Source organism: Balaenoptera ricei, chromosome 13 (assembly GCF_028023285.1).
Source record: "Balaenoptera ricei isolate mBalRic1 chromosome 13, mBalRic1.hap2, whole genome shotgun sequence".
Taxonomy (NCBI): Eukaryota; Metazoa; Chordata; class Mammalia; order Artiodactyla; family Balaenopteridae; genus Balaenoptera; species Balaenoptera ricei.
This window is the reverse complement of record NC_082651.1, coordinates 20,193,190-20,213,331: the sequence shown is the minus strand read 5'-3', so window position 1 is coordinate 20,213,331 and position 20,142 is coordinate 20,193,190. Positions and strand designations below refer to the sequence as shown.

The window sequence follows — 20,142 nt, the reverse complement described above, 5'->3', positions numbered from 1 at the left end:
TATATATATCTGAATCACTTTGCTGTATACCTGAAACTAACACAACATTGTAAATCAACTATACGACCATAAAATAAATAAATAAATAAACCTTATCCGAATTCCTGACCCACAGAAACCATGAGATAATAAATGTGTGTTTTTCTAAGCTGTTAAATTTCAGATTAATTTGTTACACAGCAATAGGTATCTAATATACTTTCACTAGTTGACGTTTTAGGAATTGGGGAGAAGGTAGACGTGATCTTAGTAATTTATTTTTAACTAAAATCTCACCTGAGAAATAGCTTTTTGTGTGGTTCTTATTTTAATCTTGTTTTAAATATCTAACACCATTATTTAGTCTCAGTAATCTCCGCCTAGTAAATGTCATTAGATTTGTATTTATGATGGAAAATCTTGCAAGCAATCATTTTGAAGATAAATTCTCACTTTACCATAATCATTTCATCATTACCATCATCATCATCATCATCATCATCCCATCTCGAACTTACTGTGTGTTAAGACCTGTTTTAGGTATCTTACATCACTAATCCTCACAACAACCCAATGAGGTAAATGCATTTTTGTAATCTCCATTTTACAATATAGAAAACTGAGGCACAAAGAAAGTATGTAACTTGACCCAGGTCACACTGATAGTTAGCAGCTAAACCAGGATGCAAACGAGGTCATTAGACTCCAGAGTATGAGAACCTGACCACTCTGTGATTCTACCTCTTTTAAAGACTGCTCAAGATCGGAGAGAGAGGGAAGGTGTGGGAGACTACATTGACATTGGTCTCAAAACATTGAAAGAAGTTGAGTAGTTTATTCTTTTGTAACCGTTAATATTGATGGTTTATGGTTTTCTTGTGACTCACCTTTTCTCTGAAATGTGAAGAGTAGCAAATCATTAAAATTATTTTCTATGACAAAATTTATTGGGAATGTTATGGTCCTTTTACTCAGAATCAATGGATTAATATTCTCTCTCTCCAGTGCCCAGAATTGTGTGTGTTCTGAGGAAATAAATCAATAAATATTGTGGAATGATGAAATACCTGATAATGAAGATAGTGATGAAGAAGATGATGAAGATGGCTGTTTCTCAATGACTATGCCCTCTCTTTATGTTGTATTATTTAATCTTTGTTTTACTTGTTTAAGCCTCAATCTACAGTTGAGGAAATCGGTGCATCTTTTTATCCCAGTTTTATATTGGGTGAGAAATATAGACAGTAGAGTAATTTTCTTGAGAACAGATCTTAGAGAATTTTGATTACCAGACTGAAGAATTTAAATCATACTTTAAAGGTAATAGAAAAAATTTGGGGTTACTGTGTTGGGAAAAGTCATAGTGGTAATCTGTGTATCACACTCTGAAGCTAAATTTTGGCCAAATTAGAAGACATTAAGTCCCTCTACTCACTTACTCTGAACCTCCTGATTTAAAACAAAATCAAAATAAAAAATAAAAAAACAAACCTGCTACTCACACGGTTAAAACCTCCAGAGGGTTTTACCTTGCAGAGTAAAGTTTATCAACTCTTCTCCAGATATAGAGAATACCCTAGCTCAGAGACAGTCATTTCAACTGGGTATTCATGTGTTTGCTGACCTACTACATGCATGCTTTGCTTGTGTTTGTTTAAATTTTTTGGAATATTTTACAAACATTAGTCACCCTGTCACATCTGACAAGTTCAAAAGCAGCAAGAAGGCTGATACTTGAAGAGGCATATTAGACAAATATACATTGGTGCTTATGAACCAATGCATTTTCCTGAATCTAACTTATTTAGATGGAGGACTCCTGGGGGGTTAAGTGGGGCAGTTGCCAACAAGATTCCAAGGCCTTTCAAGACAGCCCTTTTTCTCATGATGCTTCTCTGATTGTAAAAATTTATCTCCAATAGTTAATAGTCTTCTTATATGGTTTTCAGATTCAAATTCAATATTCTAAATATGGTCTGATAAGTACAGAGTATAGTAAAAGTATTTCTTTTGAACTATACACTTAACTCTATACTTTTAATTTTTAAAGAGTTAGGCATACTTTGATTCCCATCAATTTGCCATCAGTACTTAACTCTGTGAATTTTCCATAGGCATCCAAGTTATTCTAGTTCTGTATTTCATTATTAATATTCAATTATATTCTACTGATTTGAGTATAATTATAACAAAACATGTATATAAATTGAAGAAATAGTGTAAAATTGCATTTGGAGTTAAAATATAAAACTTGAAAAAAATGACACAAAACAAAACCCAAAACCTCTGGAGGGATAAGTTAATAATGATATCAGGGGAACTGACCAAGCAGTTTATTCTGAGCTTCCTGAGAGCCAAGAAAAAAGAAAGGGTTCTAGGATTCTAGAAGCGGTTCAGCTCAGAATTCAAGAATAACTCTATAATAGTATGTTTTCTATTCCCAGTCAGTTCTGTCCAAATATGATAAATATATTTCATTGACTATTAACACAAATTAGTTCTTGATAACCTTAAAAAGAAGAGGACAGGCCCTGTTAGGAGACACAGGATAAGGAAGTTTAGTTTTGGTATTGAGCAAAGGTAAGGCAGTCTGGGAGGCTAGGCCCTGGGAAGAGGGGTGGATGCCACATATCTTTTGCTTGAAAAGATGGAGTTGAATGATGACACCTACAAAGGTAATGGGGAATGGCAGGTTATGTACAACAAATGTTAATATTCAGGCATTCCATTGTCACATTCTGATTTTTCACTTGGTCTAACTCTCTAGTGGAAAAACAAAAGATTGGTTCAATCTGTTGACTTGGATTGTTCATGAACATTTTCCTCACTGAATTAACTTTGGGAGCTGAATTGCCTCATTCCATTATTGTTCTGGAGAATTAGGACAAACACTATCTTATGTTTTATCTTTAAAGCTTCTGAGATATATTCTTAATCCTGCTATGTTATTCCATACTCTCAATCACCAGACATTATGAAGTTGATGTAAATTTGATCTTGTAACTCATCTGTTACTCCTGTGGCTGATGGTGACAGCTGTCATTAGTTTAATGATCATAGTTATACATTGTCATAATTAAGGTGATCACTTGAGGAGGTTGGATGTATCATTACTTAATACATCAAATTAGGAAATGATGTCATGGCTGGGCACACAAAATGATCCATCATATTTGAAGATGAGTTAATGCATTAAAAGTTTCTCAATAAAACAACAGTGTGGACCTTCAGGACTCATAATTTTCAGAGAGATATTAAATAATGGCATGAGGTAGGATTCTATGCTCTAATGTTGGCCATTATGGCCAAATGAAAGCTGTCGTGACATCCATCATGTCAAGGAGGCAACTTCACAACTGTGATGCTTTATGTGTGTGGCTACAGAGTATGAAATCATTTCCAGCCCCAGCTCAACTGCTATCCACTTACTCCCTAGAACTTTTTCAAGAAGTGATCTTTCTTTCCATTGGCCTGCCAAAACTTTCCCCCTATAACACTCTGAACAATCTCTTACCATTGATGGTGTTTTTAAATTTATAAAGCCCTTTTGAAAACATGATCTTAAAAAGAATCAGAAGTCAGTTATTCTTATTTTCTTCCACAGCTTTCTTGGGACATGTGTCAGGCATGTCTTGACTTGATTGCCATTAACTGGGTGCTTGCTGGATGTTTCCTATAAAAAGAATAGCTTCTGGAAACCAGTATCCATGTCACATGTATATTATATCTCTATTAAATCTAGTACTAATTTCTCCCATTACCTTTTAAGTTTTCAAACCTCAGAACAAATAACAGGATGATTCTCTAAACATATGTTGATGAGAAGTTGAAATGAGACAGATTATTTTGCTTCTTTATTGAAATACCCCAGGGAGGAGTGCAGAGAGTTTATTGGTACCAACTATCTACATAGATCCAGTGCCCAAACTTGCTAAAATTGAATTAACTTCATCAGAATTTTCACTAGAATTCAATGTTCCTTTCTTAAATTCCATTTAGTCATTCACTGATTTATTTAAACACTCGTTCATTCATTTATTTGGCATTTAACAAGGACTTATTCCTCCTATGTACCAGATGCTATAGAGGAAGAATAGAGTTAAACAAAATTAGTAGAAAGTTTTAGTTCCTCTGGATTGATCACTGTCTGGCAGGGGAAGCAGCCATTTGTACTGATAACTATAATATATTGTAATATGTAATCTTAGAGATTAGTCAGTAACTGTGAATATACAAACCACGCAAAGATTAATTCTGCATAGGAACTTCAAGAAATATTTCAAAGAAGTGGTGTCATTTATTTTGAATGTTGGTGAAACAGAGAGTTTTCCAGATAGATGGAGTTACAAACAGTTCACCATGTTTAGGAAAATAAATGGAAGTTGGGGGAAGTTTAGATATATGATGCATTTAGAAGAGAGGAAAGGTTCCATGTATGGCTCAGAAAGGAGGCTGGGACCAATGAAGCAAGGGTCTTACAAGCTCTACTGAATCATTTTGGAGGTGGTCCTGCAGGCGCTTCATCTTCAAAGTACAGTACTTGAACTAAAAATTCTTTTGCTCTACGCCCAATTCACTGGCTATCTTGGGACAGAGTACTACAGAGTTGCTGAGCTTAAAAAAGTTATATATTCAAAAAAGAAGGTGTAATACCAAATTTGCTGTACTTTTATGTAATAAGTATTTTCAATAGTATTCTATCTAGCTGCATTTTTAAAAGGGAAGCCAAAATACCACCCTTGAATATAAAGAAGATGTTTTAAAATTTTAAGCAAAACTAACATTCTCAACATGGAAAAGATAAAAGTAATTGGAAATATTTTCGTTGACATGTGATTTTTATCTCAGAAAACAATAAATATGTATAGCAACTAGAAATTTTTTTCAAAATTGCCCTCTCAAAGAACTTGGAAATAGAATTTCCAACTTGTGTAAAAGATTAAAGTATTCAATTTTTTTCAACAACTAATAAGGGAAATTTGCCTATCAAATTTCAATAGCAATAAGAAACTTTTGCATCATAGGTGGATAAGACTGCAAAATGTGGCTCATGACATGAACCATGGATCCAGTTTTTCCATTTAATTCTTCATTTTTATCATGAGTTAGATTTTTAAATATATGATCATTAAAATTATCACAATGTATTGGGTTTAGAACCATGTCTTTAATTTGAAGTAATTTAGTGGGTTAAATAAAAATTTTTAGAAATAATAAACCATTTACAATTATATATGTCTCTTTATATTATATATGTATTTATATGAATCATGTTCTATTATTAACAATTTTTAGTATTAAAAAGTGAATTAATGAATTATAGTCCACAAGTTCAGATGTGCAAATGATGTACTTTAAAAATTATTCTATTATAATTCATATCCACATGCCATTTTACAGAACCATATTATCAATTATTTCAACTTCAATGCCATTATCAGGACTCGTACCATATTTTTCACGTAGCTTGTATTAACCTGCTAACAGAAAAATTATAGCTTAAGCAAACAGATTTTTTGTTTGTTTGTGTTATTTGCTCAATTTTTCAAAATAATAAGAGATAGACATTTACAGGTATTGGATTGAGACATTCAGGGATGTCATGCAACCAAGCATGTTACTTTTCCCATGCTTATTTTGTTGATGTCACTATCATGCTTGTTGTGTCATTATCACAACCTCAGACATCATGTTCAAAGTAAATATAAAAAGGAAGGTAGATGTGAGATATGCCTGAACCTATTTATTAGAAAAGAGAAAGATTTCACAGGAAGCTCCAGGTCATCTCATCGAACATCTAATGTTATGCCTACCTGTAAGGGATATTGGAGCTGATTATATTGCTGTAATAAATAAAATCAGGATTATATTAGTAAGGAATCTTGAGGAATCGATATGGGTTATGCAACTTACAGTGCTTCCAATTCACTAATGAAGAAATAAGACAAGGAAAAAAACACTTTCCTAATTGTTTCCTATTACTTGTCAACAATCTCTCTTATTCACAAGCTCATAGTTTACTTGGAGACTGCTAGGAGAGAACAGTAAAGTGAGTAACAATATGGTTGTGCATTGATGATGGATTTTATGTTCATTATTTGATTGTTTTCTCACTGCCATCTCTGTTTATCAAACAATGATTGGTATCGGACCTCTAAGCCTCTAATTACAAAAAAAGAAAGAAAAAAAGTAAATTGATAATATGTTTATTTTATTTTAATTTTTTAAAAGTGTCAATTATGAGGTAATAAATGTTTTGAGGTATAAATTACACATTATGTAAAGTGAGGTCAACTTATAACTATAAATGAGATCATTCTAGTATATAAATTATTTAAAATTTGTAAATCAACATATTTATAAATATGTATATAATTTTAAAATCATTATTTGTATGAATTTTGGGTGTGCTTGCAATAATATTGCATAAATAGGCCTGTATAAATAAAAATGTTTGGATTCTGTTCCTGTGGAGAATAGGAGTCATCTGTGTTTTCTAAAAAGGATCTGGCACTGACTTGGATAAAACATAATCTTTGATCCATGAAATATTCTATCTGTTGGTCCATAAGTGACCTCCTCCCTTTTTTAAGTTTTTAAGATATATAATTAGATATTTTAAAAATGTTATAACTATTCATGGACCAACCATCCCAAACAAAAGTTAGGACCTTAACAATAACCTGCATTGAATTATATTTCTTCTACTAACCTATCTCCTGATTTCCCACACCCATGGGGCACAGATCCTAAATCCTGCGTTCATCATTCCCTTGCTTTCTTTTTAATGTGATTTTACTTAAATTACATTTTAATTTCAAAAGTTTACTTTGTTTTTAACTTTAGAAAGTAGGTATCACATTTATGGTTTATTTGGGGATTTACTTTTTTTCTTTAATATTGTGCTACTAAAGTCCATATCACTGCATGCCTCTGTAGTTCATTTGTTTTGAGTGCAGAAATGTTATGTTGTTTGATATGTCACAGTTTTTCATTTACTCTCACAATAATAGGCATTTCAGTGACTTCAGATTTCTTCTATGGTGATCAGTAGCTCTAAAGACATTTGTGTACATGTCTCCTGATTAAGTAAGTGTTTCTCTCGAATAAATATAATACTGGATCACAAGGTTTGTGAAGAATCCATTAAAGAGGTGTTTTCTTAAGTGTTTTCCATGGTGGTTGTACCCATTGATCTGTGATTGATTTTCCTACAAGTGGTTTCACACAGGATTTATGTGTTTTGGGCAAAGAACTCTGGTAGCAATGTTGTGGGTGATATGAAGTAAGGAGATAAAATTTGGGAGGTTCTGAGGGGACCATGCCTTTAATTATTTCAGTAGTGCTATACACTTTTTATAAACCTATACTATTTTTTTAAACTATAAAATATGTATCAAAAACTGTGTATTGACATTCAAAACCATGTTCAAGAATCCCTTTGTCAATCACATCCAAGACCACTGACTCTAAAAAACAAACATTCTGGAGACATTGCTAGTGAAGTGAAGCAAAACAAATGATGGTAAATGGACTTATTAGTTCTGTTCTTATCTCCACACCTCCTCCCAAAGGCACACAAAATCACAGTTTCATAGGGAGATTCATTCCCTAATATTTAATTTTTCTCCAGTGACCCACATCCCTATAGCTATCACATGGCAACATGTAAAAGACTTTTCAAATATTCTTTTTCTTCAAGCTTTCTTTGCAATCCTCCTGGAAAGGAAGAGTGGTGACTTTTTCCCCACCATTGCTTGGTTCTCTTTTGTTCTGGTTCTAAACTCTGTTGATACCCTTGAGTTTATATCCTATCCATCTGCAAATCAGTTGTTCTTCCTTCTTAATATATCTCAAATCATGTCATTGCACATGTCTCCAGTGCTAGCTCACTAGTCAAAGTCAATATCATCTCCTACATGGCTTAGTGGATTAGTGATAATCCTGCTTCTACACTGTGTTGTACAGACTCTTTTCAAACAGGCCAATTGATCTTCCAAAAGCATGAGTCTGATCATGCCACTTCTATTCTTAAAACATCTCAATGGGATTTCATCTCTTTCAGCATAAAATCCTAACCCCGTACCATGACTTATAAAGATCTTACCTAGTACAGCCTCTGGTTAAGTCTGATTGTATTTCCTGTCACTCTCCACTAGCTTCCTCCTCTGCTGTCACATTGGTTTTCTTGATTTTCCTCAAATGGAAAACAATAACTTTGCCTCAGCACATGTGTGTTGTTGTTCCTTTGCTTTGAACATCCTTTCTCCAAATATTGATATACTGTTCTTTTCCACATACTAACATACCTCCCTCACTTTAAGGAGGTTTCTGCTCAAATTTTTCACATCCTGAAGTCTTATCTTTCCATCCTTTCAGAAATGAATCTCTTCCATGTCTTGCCTATAATAAATAGTGCTGCTATGAACACTGGGGTGCATGTATCTTTTCGAATTATAGTTTTCTACAGATATACGCCCAGGAGTGAGATTGTAAGATCTTATGGTAACTCTGTTTTTAGTTTTTTAAGGAACATCCATACTGTTTTCCATAGTGGCTGTACCAACTTACATTCCCACCATTGCATCATCTGCAAATATTTTCTCCAATTCTGTGGGTTGTCTTTTCATTTTGTTTATAGTTTCCTTTGCTGTGCATAAACTTTTGAGTTTAATTAAGTCCCATATGTTTATTTTTGTTTTATTTCCATTACTCTAGGAGACAGATCTAAAAAGGTATTGCTGGAAGCAACCTAAATGCCCATTGACAGATGGACAAAGAAGATTATATATATATATATATACATATACATACATATATATATATATATATATATATATATATATATGTATATATATATAATGGAAGATTACTCAGCCATCAAAAAGAATGAAATAATATCATTTGCAGCAATATGGATGGATATAAAGATTATCATACTAAGTGAAGTAAGCCAGATGGAGGAAGACAAATATCATTTGATATCACTTATATGTGGAATCTTAAAAAAAAGATACAATTGAACAGGGGGAAGAGATAAATTAGGAAGCTGGGATTAACATATAAACACTACTATATATAAAATAAGTAACCAACAAGGACCTACTGTATAGCACAGGGAACTATACTCAATATTTTGTAATAACCTATAAGGGAAAAAAATCTGAAAAAGAACATATATATATATATTTGTATAACTGAATCACTGTGCTGTACACCTGAAACTAATGTGACATTATAAGTCAACTATACTTCAATATTTTAAAAAAGTATGAAAATCAAAGGACAAATAACACAAATAAATGAAAATCTCTTTATTCTCTATCACATCATCTCACTTTTATTTTCATCAACGTATCTATCACTCTCAGGTAGATATGATAAATACATTTGTTTGTCTGTCACCTGTCATTCTTCCCAACTAGAGTTTAAAATCCCTGAGGGAATAGATTTGCTCTGTCCTGCTCACCACTGTATCCCCAGCACACATTACAGTGTCAAGCACAAGGTATGGCATTCAAAAGAAGTGTCTTGAATGAATAAAGTAGAGTCTGATTCATTTACAGCTTTTCTATACTTTATGTTTTCTTTCTTAAAGATTTTAAGAAATTATTCAACAACACCAAATGTTTGATAAGATGCTCAGTTTTTAAAATCTATTTTCCATGTTGGGTTTCTGTGTACAAATTCTATAGATAATTTCATTTTTAGAAATTATCCTGCTGAGAAGAAATTTTTAAAAAACACTCTTGTATATAATCTTCCTAATAACCAACTAGGATTGTCCTATATTCCTATTTTATGGGTGATGATAGTACACCTCAGAAGGTTTAAGTGATATGTCCAAAGCCACACAGCTCTTAAGTGCTATGACTCAGATGGGAGCCATTTCTGCCTCACTGTAAAACCTGTGATCTTCCCAATTATCCTGGTGTCTTTAGGCCCTCATTATATTGAAGTAACTTCATTGAATGCAAGATGTGATTACACAGAACCAAGGATAAATTAAGTATGTTAATAAACAGAGATGATATAATCATTATTTTCAGGGAATTCCTTGAAGAGCTGTGTTTAAATTGACTATTGCAGTAGAGGGACATGAGATTTGCCTTCGTGAATGTGGTGTAATAGTCTCTGTTATGTATCAACAAGCATCATGTAGTGTAGACTGGGAATGAGGGCAGGATGGTCAGTGGGCACTTGCAACCCTCTCTTGAAACTACAGCACTATGGATACATCAAGCTACTTCCCACATCAAGAGAATTTATCTATAGGTGATCAAGAGAATGGGATATCTGTGATCCTCTGCCAGAGATGTCTCACCTGCACCCGGTGATGCTGACTACTGTTCACTTATAGATGGGGTAAGGGAAGAGTGATAATAATAATAGGAGCTCCATCTTATTAAACAGTGCATTGCGATATTTTACCTTAAACAATAAATGTGGGAAGATTTTCAGTCAGTGAAAAAGAGCAGCAAAATAGGTAAATAAATAAATGCCCATAAAATAAAATTCAGATCCCTTAATGTGAAAGTCATGTATGAAATTAAACTGTAGGCAACAGATAAAAGCAAACAATACCACTGTGTATTATCACAGAGTACTTAACTGCAGGAAAATAAAATCAGGGAAAATAAATTTGAGGAAGTGCAATTAAGACTAATTTGAACAAATGGAATTTTATTTCCTTGTTCTAATTAAAACCAAACAAATAAAAAATAAACAGCTGTTGAGATTGCTTGGCTTTAATTAAAAAAAAAAATATTTTGAGTTCTTTACACTTATGTCCACCTGACATACTTACCTTACAAGAATCCTGACCAAATGTGGGGAGTTGGCTTCATTCTGGAGAGGTTCAGCAAAGTGCACTAATAATTAGAACACCAATCAAAAATTAGTAAACTTGGCAGCTATGCCAAGTCTTGAATGAGGTAAGATGCAATTAAAAAATAAAACTAGGAAACTTTATTGTGAAATATAAATGTTTTAATTCTTGTTAAGGATCTTAGGAAATAAACAAGCCTCCAAAGAAGTTGTTCTGATAATTCTTTTGAGATTCTTAAAGTATTACTTCTGTTTCTCAGATATGCATTTTTTGTTTGAATTTTTCTTCTATGTTATATGACACGGTAGCATTGCCCAACTTAAATCAAATTAGTGAGTACTCCAATATAATCTTGCAAGGAGTAAGGGAGCTGGTCTCAATTACATTGGGATTAAGGGCTTGGCCTCTCTGAATTATGCTAGACAGGAACACTGGGAACTCAAGATTAGAGAGACCTACATATGAGTGGCTATGTTGGTAGAAACATCCAACAACAGACAGTTGGAGGAAATGAAATAAAGCAGATTAAGAACAGTATCTGAAGATATGGTGGCAACATGTCCTTAGCAATAGTTGTTTACCTAATAGGCATACCAATAAGATGACACACGTGGGCATCTGTCAAGTGTGTATGGTGGTGGAACTCTAAGCCGTAACAGGAAATTGACAAAAGCAAGTAAGTTTGTATAAGTAGGTGTCACAGAGAACCTTGCTCACCATACCAAGGGGCTTGATCTCAGAGCACCTGCACCAAAGGATATACTATTTGCATCATGATTGACTTGGTGAGCAATCTGGGCCTCTATGCTCTTTGAATCTACCTAAGGCAGTGGTTCACAACTTAGTACATATTAAAATCAACTGGGTACTTAAAAAAATACTAATGCATGCCTTTAACCACAAGATATTCTGATATAATTTGTATGGGATAAGACATGGACACTGAGGTTTTTAAAAGATTCCCAGAAGATTCTAATATGCAGTAAAGTTTGGGAAGAGATTTGGGGCTGAAAAATTAGCAATCTCTAGTATTGATCAGGAGTCAGAAATAGAATGAGGACTAACTCTATTATGTATTAAGTACTATGTATGCTATAAAGCTTCAATAATTAATACTGTGTGGCATTACTCATGAATAGATATATAAATATCAATAGAAAAAATAAAGTCTAAACACAGATCCAGATATACATGGAAATTTAGTATTCAATAAATGAGGCATCACAAATCAGTTCTGAAATGAAAGACTATTCATAAAATTGTGTTTGGCTATCAGGCATCAAGAAGGGTCACAGGTTCATGGACTATGAGTGTCTCTATTTCCAGGAGAGCCAGTATGTGGCCAGCTAATGGTATATAGCATGGGGACAAAAAAGGTAATGTATGGCCATCGTGGGTCATCTAGACAAAGTTGCTAAGCCTCCATAAAGGAGCTTATGGGGGTACTAACAAGAGTGCCTGTTGCAATAAAATTTGGACAGATTCTAGAACCTTCTTTTGGAGGGGGCCCCATTCAAGTTGGGACAATTTGCAGATAACATCATCAATAGATTTGTAAAATCTATTTTTAAAGTTGTAAATTTTACTTAGAAGCTAAAAATGTTTAAAAGATATTGAGCTTGTTTGAACATCTCGTATGCTGAAAGAGTCGACAGCTGTTCCTTAACATAAGTATCAGGGACTGAGTGGTCCTTGGTTTACCAAGTAATTTTCCAGAGTTAAACCCTTGCACTCTGTGTGGCATAGTAGTTTATTTACTTTTCGGTACGTATGCTCTTTTGTGAGTATTTGTATGTTCCAAATGAATGTGTCAAATTGATCTCAGAAGGATAACAGTGAGCAATGGCTTGAAGTGAGATATTAGTTCCCTGCCCAGGAATTGAACCTGGGTAGCCTGGATGAAAACCAGGACTCCTAGCCACTAGACCAGCAAGGGCTAGAGGCCAGAAGCAAATTATCCCTGGTTTTTGCCTCCATTTGAAAGCAAGAATATTTCAAGGAGGCAAAAACTGTAAAAACAGGTACAAAGTTTATTATTAGAGATACAGCACAACAAGTGGGAGAGCACACTAAGAAACAATTTGTTTATTTAAGACAGATGCTAAGCAGAAACACACACCCAGAAAGAAAGGGTGTGTGCGTCCTCCCTAATGAAGGGGAGTACAGTAAAGAGGTGGTTAAATCATTTATATAGGGCAGTTCTTCCAGGTCTTTGTTTACCTTTGGTCAATTATCTGGTTTCTTTTTCCACACCTTACCTGTCCTAGGACCCTCCCCAACATGCATGTGCAACTTTTTTCCCAAGATGGATTCCAGCCCAGAGGCCTATGGGGGGCCTTGACATCACCTATTATGGGGTGGCACCCCCTTCTTTTTGACCCACCAGGAGCCTTCCTTCACATGTGCAATGTCTCCCTTGCCCCAAGGATGGGAAATATGTGACCTCTTCATCCTTTACTCAAATAGGGTTTAGCCCCTCTCTGTCCCTGCCATGACTGTTATCTTAAAGTGTACACAGGAGGCAAAGTCCAGCTATTTAACCTGTTCCTGTTGTTATTTCCATATTGAAGTGCAAACAGGAGGTCGGTTGTAAATATTTAGCCTGGAGTCCACTTGCCTCCTGCCTCAGGAAATGTAAACAGGAAGCTAGCTGTAAATGTCCAGTCTGGAACCCATCTTTTTCCGGCCTCAAAATGGATTTCCTCAGAGGAGAATGTCATCAATGTGAGGCCATACCTGTGCTCCCAGAGAAAGTGGGATGTGGTTAAGATCTTGCCTGGAAAGACTGTGTGTGCTGGCAAGGCTCTTGAGGTACCTCATGGGAATTCAGGTAAAGGTGTTATATATCACACTGAAAATTAGGCAAGCGGTGGCTGAGAGGATATTGAAATATGCATGAACAGAACATTTTAGCCAAGTCTATGATAGCAAAATATTCATCAGTTGCTGTTTGGATGTAGTCAGTAATTTTAATAATGTTGGTGATACCACAGAATTAAGGTTACTGTAAAATCCACCATTCATTCTTTTCAAGTTTAAGAACAGGCCAAATTGACCATTAAATGGAAAAGCAGTGAGGATAATCATTCCTTCACTAAATAGTTCTTGTATAATGAGTTTTAATCCCTGAAAGTCTGTTTTAATTTATATTGGGACATATTAAGTATTTTACTTGAGGAATGGGGGGCTGGTCCATGGGTTCCCATTTTGTCAAGCCAATGTGTAAGTTCCAAAGACTTAATTTAACTTTAAATCAAAACTATTTTATTTTATTATTCATTAGCTCAGAGCATCCATTCTTACTTTGGGATATTTTAGGGCATATGTGTGTTGATTGAAAAAAAATGCACAACGTAAAAGTTGAGAATTATGTTTTATTTGGCAGACAAAATGGACTTAAGCCCAGGAGACAGCCTCTCAGATAGCTCTAAGGGACTGCTCTGAAGAGGTAAGAGAGGAACCAGGATACATAGGGGTTTTTGCAACAAAAAACAGGTAGTTGGAACATCAAAACAGTACAGTTAATTAAAGAAAACCAGACATCTCAAGTTAATGAATTTAGCACTTTTCTATGTAAGGGACGATTCAAGAGTCTGGGCTCACTGAAATCATTCCTCTGATATTAACCTTAACTATCTAGGGCCAGTATCCTGTTCTTTCCCATCCTGAATCCCCTCAGGGTGCACCGATTGGGGGAGGCTGCAGTGGCTGCTGGCTTGATGGCTGCAACATCCTTTGTTTGCTGATATGGCAGGTGACATTCTTCATCCACATGTTCTATGATCACAGGAAATTTAAGCAAGATGATAGTTCTGATGGTTAAGGTGAAAGATAAATATTTGTTCTCCCTTTAATATTTGGTAACTCCCCTAAGATACCCTATTTAAATTTACTGGGATAGCCAGATGTAACTCTAGTTTGAGCTCCAGTGTTGATTAAGGCCATGAACACTTGCCAACTGATGCATTTTAGGAGATGTTGAAGTTAATTCAGAATCTGTGATGTGGAGGCATAACAGGAAATTTGTACCCTTTTATCTTTTTGTTGAATGAATTATTTTGGTAAATTTTGGATTTCCAGTTGGGTTAAATTATGGACATTTGTTTCAGCTTTTTCTCTTTGCATCTAGGTTTCTGTCCTTCCTTCTATCAATGAAAAAAAAAAAAAAATTGTTGCATGCCATATCAGTAAACAAAGGATGTTGCAGCCATCAAACCATCACATTACAGCCATCCCAAAGGTGAGCCCTGAGGGAACTCAAGATAGAAACAGGATTTTCCTCCATGCAAGTGAGTCCACATATTGTATAGGGTATGAGTCTTTCCCTGAACCCTCTACTGAACAGAAGACCATGCTGGGTTGAGACACAAAACCAAGGGTCACAGGGTAAAAGTCATTCTCCTGAGCCTAACACCTCTCACAGCTTATGCTGGAATCAAATCACACAATAGGTTTAGCTGTGACACACAACCCAGGGCCACTGTAAGGAGGGCTTCAATCTCATAGTGGTGTATGACAGAGGCTCCATAGAACTAAGCAAATGCAGCACAATGCAGCACAACTCAAAACACAAACTTAACAGCAATCAGCAACACAGGCCAAAGTAAGCAGCTACTCAAAATAATGGCTCAAATGCAGGCAGCAGAGCCAGATAGCAAACTAAAGCAAGAGAAGAGACCTCTGCTGCTGGTGGTTATTGTCTAGACATCCTGCTGACAGAACCACTGTTTTGGACATTCAGTGAAAAGAAGATAGGTCCCACCCAAAATTTGGTTTGTATGCCAAGACTGATGACACCACACACCAAGGGGTTATAAGAAGATTTATTACTCATGCAAGGAATTCCTGGGGAGAGCAGGAAGGCAAAAACTGACTTGAGCAAGGCAGAAAGAATGGATTGGGCTTTTATGGTGGCTAGCACATGTGCATGGGCTGGGATTTTATCAGGTTTGAATTTCCCACAGTCACCAAAGGAGGAGACAGTACAAACTTTCTTATCAGCCTATTCAGATGGAGAATAAAGAGGAAGAAGAGGGCCAGGCTTAAAAGCAGCAGTCATACATCAAAAAGATGGAGTCAGACCCTTTATTACACCCTTTAATACATCTTGAAATGTTGACCCTGTGAAAATATTACCCATCTGAAAACTAAATGAAACCCTCACCCTCATCTTCTCCTCAAATGAAAAGCAACAAGGAATTAGCATAGATACTTAAAACCATCATTTTCTATTTAAAATTCCCTTTATATCTACATTATTTTCCTATGAATTATTTTCCTAGATCTCTTCTCCTGTTAAAATAGAATTTGGGGAAACATAACCAGAATTATTCATAGCAGGAGTAAAACTTAGAGATTTCTTCTAATACTTTTCTAAAACAGGTGTTGAAACCAAATCCAGAGATTTAGTCCAAATGCTGCAAGCGGAATTTTAAATTAATCTTGTCATAAATAATTATTTAGTTAGTCAGTTTTGGGAGTATCTGGATTAATCTTCAACATCTGCATTCCCATAAAGGCAGGACCTTGTTATAACCCCTCTTTGCTTTCCTAATGTGGGTTTTAGTCTTAATAAAGTCTTTTCTTTGGGGAAAGAAGTAAAGCTGTGAATAGATAGAGCTTGATAGCAAGACAAGAGCTTGACTTATAAATCTGTTGTGTCATTCATGACTGGGACTTGCTCCAAAGATGTCACTAACCCTGCCTCATAACAGACTTCTGTGATCACTGTTGATGGAAGATTTTTATTGCCTAGAACATATGTTGGCTTAGACAAGAAGTCTAATTTTGCCACATCCCTTTGAAGCCAGTTCTATCCCCCAGATTAAGTTCTGCTTTTCTCATTGGCTTCATCTGGATTATCAACATCCCTCAGAGCCAAAGCTTATCTGAGTTACAACACATGTTAATAAGTTATTTTTTTTTTTTTTCCAATTATCCATTCTTTGGTAAGACAGGTAATTCAGATTAGGAAAAGTACCTGAGAAAAATGAACATACTTATGTTTTATATGCTCTACACCAGTGGTTCTCAGATTAAATGTGCATAAGAATCAATTGGAAAGCTTGAAGAAAAAAAACATGGATTCCTGTTCCTCAGGTTCAGTGATTCTCATTTAGTAGGTGTCAGTAGGGCCTAAGTATTTGCATTTCTAACAAACTCACAGTTAATCCTGATGCTGTGGTTCCAAGGACCGCTTTTGTTTTTTTTGTTTTTTTAAAGCTGAACAATACTTAACTTTTTTATTTTTTATTTTATTTTTATTTTTTAAAGGTTAATTTGCTATTTTATTAAAAGAAATTTTTGTCATTAGAATTTTTTTTTACACACACACACACACACACACTGTATTTTATTTTTACAAGAGATAAATAGACTGACACCAAGCATTGTACATGGATGACCACAACAAAAGCAACGATTTCTAACAAGCTCACAGTTAATCCTGATGCTGTGGTTCCAAGGACCACTTTTTGAGTAGCTCTTTGTTCTATAAGAGTATTTCTTCATTGTGTGCGTGGCTCACTCACATCCAAATCACCTGGAGTGCTCCACATCGGACCCACTGAATCAGACTATTGGGGAGAGGGAACCAAGAATCTAATGATAATATTTAAAGTAATTTTTATCTACACTAACATATGAAATTCTAAACCAGTGTTTATCATACTTTGCTGTACATTATATTCACTTGGTGATGTTTAAAAACTTCTGATACCTTGCTTCTACCTATAGATACTCTGATTTAATTAGTATGAGGTGCAATCAGGGCATCAGGATTTATAAAATTTCCCCAGGTGATACTAATGTGCAGCAAAATTTGGGAACCACTACTCTAAACAATATTTAAATCAAGCATCTGGGAAATAAAATTAGAACTTTCTTAAAGAGATTTGTTTGTTATAATAGCCGAGCAAGATGAAAAATCCCCAAGGTATCTCAGAATTCAGGTTTGGAATGAGTTAAAACTATGTCACGCCTAAAATTGCCTTGTTTATTCAGTAATTAGGAAAATAAAAGTTCTCTTCATGAAGTAGAGAAGCCTCATTCTTAAAAGAAATACGTATTTATCGCTGGCATTTACTGAAATCAGCCTTTTACAGAACTTTATAACACTTTGTTTTAATTGGAATTTTAGTTGATCTTGAGCCTTTCTGACACAAATCGAAAAGTCATCAAGGACAATTACAACATTGTCATGTGAGCCCCAGGATTTTACATTAATTCCCTTAATTTACTGATAGGGACATTCAAACCTGCCACTGATTCAGAGCATGCAGAAAAAGTAAAGTGCTGGATGATATTTTTTTTAAATGTGTGTGTGTGTGTGTGTGTGTGTTTTAGCAGCATGAGAAAGTAATACTTAGATCTCAGGATGAATTTCCTGTCTCCAAACATTATGAAACATTTGAACAACTTACAAAAAGACATGTAAAATCTTGTATTTGTGTAGAATTCCTTTTTAAATTATTATTTCATTAAAATTAACTATTTTTTAAAAAAGAGGGATTTGCATGTTTTCTATTTGGAGGAAATGAAGTGGAACAAATAACCTTTGGGTCCAGTTGATTTCCTACAAATCCATATTTCTGTAGGCTCTATCTTCTCCCCTTTGGGTATTCAGGAGTTCTTTTTACCCCTTCCCATGTTCACCCAAGCAGCTGCAGTGCTTCTAGAAATGCTGCCTCTCTCTACCTTTCAGTAATTCCTCATGCTTCAAAGTTCAGAAAATTTTGCTGGTGTAGATATAGACAGAGATAGATAGGGATTCTCTCTCTCTCTCTTTAATTACTTGATTAAAATAATATAATGGAATCCTAATGATTGTAATAGCTATATCTAGTACCTTAGAGAAAAATAAATTCCTGAACTAAAATCAGGAAAATCAAGAGACATAATGTATAGCATTAAAATAGCTAAGGATATACAGACTATCATTATAAATAGCTTTTGATGATGGACTCATGAAAATCTTTCACTTTTCTAATAAGACAGCCTTGGAGACCTAGGAAAAGAAACTGACTTTTAAAACTGAATAAAAATAAAAAACAAAAACGGACAGAAAAATGCAACATTGCTTTCTTGGAAAAATTTTTATTAACTATTGTTAGGGAACCATTGACTGAAACCACCCACCTTGGCCAGGCACAATGATAACCACTTGCCTCAGTTGTCTCAGAGCAGGAGGTCCTGATAAGGAACATGGTACTGCTGCCATGAATTTGAGAGGGGCCAAAAGAGGGAGAAGATGACAAACCACCCAGTATCCTTTGTGCTAGAATCCATCTTGGCTGAGAGATGCACATGCCACCAGGAAGGACCCTGAGTCAGACTATGGGCCAAGCAATATGATTGGCCAGAGACAACCAGGAAACTAACCCTATTACCATAAAACCAGAGACTGCAAGCCACATGGCAGAGCAGTTCTCCTGGGTTCCCTTACCCTACTGCTCTCTGCTGGTGAGGGGAGCCCTTCCCAATAAAGTCTCTTGCTTTGTCAGCATGTGTGTCTCCTTGGGCAATTCATTTCTGAGTGTTAGACAAGAGCCCACTCTCAGGCCCTGAAAGGGGTCCCCCTTCCTGCAACATTATGCTGAGAATGAATTTGGAGTGAGAAAATTTTACCTTGTTCAGAATCAGGGACCAGTCTTTAGTATGGCAAAAACATAAGAGAAGTCTTTAGAAAATATTTAATTTGGTGGTCTCATGTGGATTCTATGAGTCATTATACCTAGCAAAGCAAGAAATCTGAGAGCAGAAAAGGTTGACTAAATATGAAATAGATGATTGAATTAAAAACTCAATGGATATACTTACCTGTTGGGGGAGATACCGTGATCATGAAGGTGGTTTTCCCAGAGCGAGTCTTAACCATTGCACTCTGGATGTGCTGACCCCTGCAATTTCCCCAAATGTGGGAAACTCGACTGCATAATTTGTGGTAGTGGAGGACTGCATTCGCGCTTTCCCCTCGTGTTTAAAAAACAAACAAAAGAACAATGGAGGGGGTAAACACAGACAGAAAATGAAATAAAAAAGGCAAAATCTATATATCTATAAATATAGAGATATATATACATATAGATGTATCTAGATATAGATATATAGACATATTTACTAGCTTGAGCAAATCTCCTACAACTCAGAAAAAAAGTAAAAATAGATTAATATAAAGTGCAAAAACTGATGTGTTAAGAATGACCATCAGCTAAAATAGTGGAGTAGGTAACTCCAAGGGGCGGTCCCTTCACAGAAACATTGAAAAATCAAGCAAAAACTGTGACAGTCAACTTTATCAGAACTCAGGAAACCAGTCAAAGAAAGATTTAAAGTAA

The 20,142-nt window shown here is 35.2% G+C and overlaps 1 non-coding gene across 1 annotated transcript; it reads left to right on the top strand.

Annotated features, from left to right (window-relative positions):
* The first annotated feature begins 19,616 nt into the window (after nt 1-19,616).
* LOC132347147 (U1 spliceosomal RNA) lies at nt 19,617-19,780 on the top strand. The gene has a single exon (XR_009497104.1). It is a non-coding gene; the product is annotated as a U1 spliceosomal RNA (small nuclear RNA).
* Nucleotides 19,781-20,142: the final 362 nt, after the last annotated feature.